The sequence below is a fragment of the Eutrigla gurnardus genome (assembly GCF_963514095.1).
Source record: "Eutrigla gurnardus genome assembly, chromosome: 14".
NCBI lineage: Eukaryota > Metazoa > Chordata > Actinopteri > Perciformes > Triglidae > Eutrigla > Eutrigla gurnardus.
In genome coordinates, this window is record NC_139937.1 from 26,570,190 (window position 1) to 26,574,290 (window position 4,101).

The 4,101-nt window shown below is 45.1% G+C and overlaps 1 protein-coding gene across 1 annotated transcript in view; it reads left to right on the forward strand.

Moving 5' to 3' along the window:
• The first annotated feature begins 313 nt into the window (after positions 1-313).
• Positions 314-4,101, forward strand: part of cadm4 (cell adhesion molecule 4) — a 216,598-nt gene continuing 212,810 nt past the window's right edge. The window contains exon 1 of the mRNA XM_084027263.1: positions 314-344. The gene's annotated coding sequence lies outside the window, so the exon portion shown is untranslated. The remainder of the gene's footprint in view (positions 345-4,101) is intronic.

The following is a 4,101-nucleotide window of genomic DNA, read 5'->3' on the forward strand; positions in this document are numbered from 1 at the left end:
AACACACACACACACACATATACTACACACACTTACACACACAGAGAGCCACACACACATACAACACACACACACATACACACACACACACACACACACACACACACATATACTACAAACATATACACACACACACACACACACACACACACACACACACATACAACACACACAGAGAGCCACACACACATACAACACACACACACATACTACAAACATATACACACATACACACACACACATATACACATACACGCACACACATACTACACACACTTACACACACAGAGAGACACACACACACACACACACACACACACACACACACACACACATATACACATACACATACACACACACACACACACACATACACACACACACACACACATACAACACACACACACACATACACACACAGAGAGCCACACACACACACATACAACACACACTAACACACACACACACACATACACACACACACATATACACATACACACACACACATACTATACACACTTACACACACAGAGAGCCACACGTACACACACACACACATACAACACACATATACGCCCACACACAGACACATATACACACTTTATACAACATATACAACTTTTTGGCATACTTCAACACAGAGGGCATCATGACTTCGTGTAGTTGACGTTCAAGCAGGCTCTCTGTGTGTGTGTGTGTATGTTGTATATGTGTGTGTGTGTGTGTGTGTGTGTATGTGTGTGTGTATATGTGTGGCTCTGTGTGTGTGAGTGTGTGTGTGTATGTGTGTGTGTATATGTGTGTGTGTGTGTGTGTAGTATGTGTGTGTGTGTACATTAAGTATATACGTTTCACGTTGCTATCAGAAGCTAAAACAGCAGTGTGAGGTGTTTTGCAACCATGTAGTTGTTGAACATTGCCGTACATTGTGTGGATTGTGTGGATTGTGTTGCTTTGTCTCATGACAGCAGGCTGATATCTTTGCGTGTTCACTTCCATCCAGACAAAGTGATAGTCAGCTGCAGCCCTCTTTGGTTTGTGGACTGTATGTGTCATGGAGGAGACGTTGTGGCCCCGCCTGCTGATTTATTCATGATATGACTTTTAATATCATTTACTGGGACATGAGACTCTGCATCTCAAACAGGCCTGTAGGCTGTGTGTGTGTGTGTGTGTGTGTGTGTGTGTGTGTGTGTGTGTGTGTGTGTGTGTGTGTGTGTGTGTGTGTGTGTGTGTGTGTGTGTGTGTGTGTGTGTGTGTGTGTGTGTGGACACATTGTGTTTTAGTGTGTCTGCTCCAGTGGTAGTAGTAGGTGGACCTCATGATGGTCGCCCATCGTCGGTTGTGTGATTGAGTTATCGGACAACACTAGAGCCTTTGGAATGGGTAATAGCCAGCAATGGGGGCTGGTACCAATCTGTTTAGCAGCATAGGGTGTAGAGGGATGTAGGAGGTGTCTAGTCTCTGGTGGGTGACTTGTTTGTCAGCCAACCTGCGTACTTGCTGTGTGTGTGTGTGCGTCTCCATTTGATTCATTGCTACGTATTTGGTCGGCACACGTTTTGACAGGTGACACTGAACGCTGCCAAGCAGCTACTGCAAAATGAGTTTGGCATACTGTATGTTGGAATCCATGTTTCATATTACTAGATGCATTTATGTTCATTTTAACAGCCACAAAGCCATATTCCACATATATTTTTTACCAATTACCTCCATATGTGCAGATTTTTATGTATTTTTGTCTCACCCTACCTATTAGTGCCTATAATTAAATGATGAGGAATAGGTGGGTGGATGGAACAGGAGGCAGACAGAGAAGGGGGCGGCTGGAAAGCGTGATTTAATTTGGTTATGATCTAATTTGCTTTGATTAAAAATGTATGCAAATCCCTCTTAGCATAAGGGATCAGTGAGGAGAGGCGACACCTCTCTCCCTCTCTCTCTCTCTCTCTCTCACCCCCTCCTCTTCCTCCTCCACTTTCAGTCCTCCTCCTCCCTGTCTGGCCACTAAAGTGAGATGTGTGAATTAAAGATCGCATTGTGTACAAGTGTGCGTGTGTTGCTGGAGGTGTGTGTTTTCTGCAACGCGACAAGAGGAACCCACTCACATTGGTGTTATTGCACCTCATATCTGTTGGCTGAGTATCTGCTACTGTGTGTGTGTGTGTGTGTGTGTGTGTGTGTGTGTGTGTGTGTGTGTGTGTGTGTGTGTGTGTGTGTGTGTGTGTGTGTGTGTGTGTGTGTGTGTGTGTGTGTGTGTGTGTGATCCTCCCCACAGCAGACACTGGAGGTCACATTGCTAAACGTTATATTTTTCCATCCACATTCTTTACTCCTCGTTCTTGTCTTGCTCTCCCTTTTCTTTGGTTTCGTTCACACATGTGGATCTCTAACCTCACCCTCCTCCCTTGCCCAGTCCTCTCCTGGCCACTGATAACCTTCGACCTGAGGAACAACACCCTCACAGTGTGTGTTTTACCTGCTACTCTCCATTGTGTGTGTGATTCCATTCTATTGAGTCGGTTTTAAGGAAGCAGCCATCTACCTGCATCCATTTGCATGGATATTCACTCTGTTTCTTCCCTCTCAGCCTTCACCACTCGTCTCCAAGTTTACTGTCATGAACTCTGCTTTGCCTCTCTCTCTCTCTTTCCTCTCTCTCTCTCGCTCGCTTGAGTCCAGGCAGCCGGCCAATCAGACGTTTAATCAGACATACAGGCAGCCAGCGTACCTGTCAGTCGTCCAGCTTCTGTTAGCAAGTAAGTCCAGTTAGACTGACAGCAGTCATTTCAGGAGGATGAGTTAGCCAGTCGCCTTAAAAAACGCTGAGTCAGCTAATAATCAGCCGGTAAGGGAACAGTCATGACAACTGTTGGCTCAGTTGCAGTTTGATTGAGACACCGAAGCAGACCAAGTTGATTGGAGTGTTGGCCAACTGTGGACTGTTGGGAGATAAAATCCTGCAGTGTGGTAGTTTCTCATCATGGGGGGGGGGGGGCTGTAGGATCCATTAATGTGGGAGAGGGTATTTATTTTACCATCCAAGTCAGGGTTTCATTGCAGAGCCACTGCTTACCTGGCATTCATCTCTCTCCTCCCAACACTGCACTTTTTGAAATTTTGCATTTCCCCTCAATTTTCTTGCTTTTTGCTTCCAAAATCCCAGCATAAATTTGTGACACAAATAGTTTAAAAAAACACCGTTCTGTGTTGGAACACGAATGCATCAGAATTCACTCTCTCAGGAATTCTGGGGTTGACTAGATTTGCAACTCCTTTTTTTGTGATAGTTGACAGTGTGATTGACAGGAAACGTAGGAAGAGAGAGGGTTACAGTACACCCCCGCTACTCTAAAACAGTGTACCCCCCTCCCCATTCACAGAGCCCCAGCATAAATTATACTTTTCTCCTTCAATTCGACACATTCTCAACACGGACGGATCCTCTCTCGGCCTCCTAAAGGTCCCATAGACTTACATGCAAACGTGCCAACTCCTGGATCTGGTTCAGGCTCCCCCGACTTCACTGTGTTCTTTTCTGCATAGTTGTTCACTATGTGCTTCTCTCTAACTATCGAGACTAAAAGCATCCATTCATCCATCCATCCAGTCACTAACTCAGTCATTCATCCATCCATCCAGTCACTAACTCAGTCATTCATCCATCCATCCAGTCACTAACTCAGTCATTCATCCATCCATCCAGTCACTAACTCAGTCATTCATCCATCCATCCAGTCAGTAACTCAGTCATTCAGTCACTAACTCAGTCATTCATCCATCCATCCAGTCAGTAACTCAGTCATTCATCCATCCATCCAGTCACTAACTCAGTCATTCATCCATCCATCCAGTCACTAACTCAGTCATTCATCCATCCATCCATCCAGTCACTAACTCAGTCATTCATCCATCCATCCAGTCAGTAACTCAGTCATTCAGTCACTAACTCAGTCATTCATCCATCCATCCAGTCAGTAACTCAGTCATTCATCCATCCATCCAGTCACTAACTCAGTCATTCATCCATCCATCCAGTCACTAACTCAGTCATTCATCCATCCATCCAGTCACTAACTCAGTCAGTCATTCATCCAT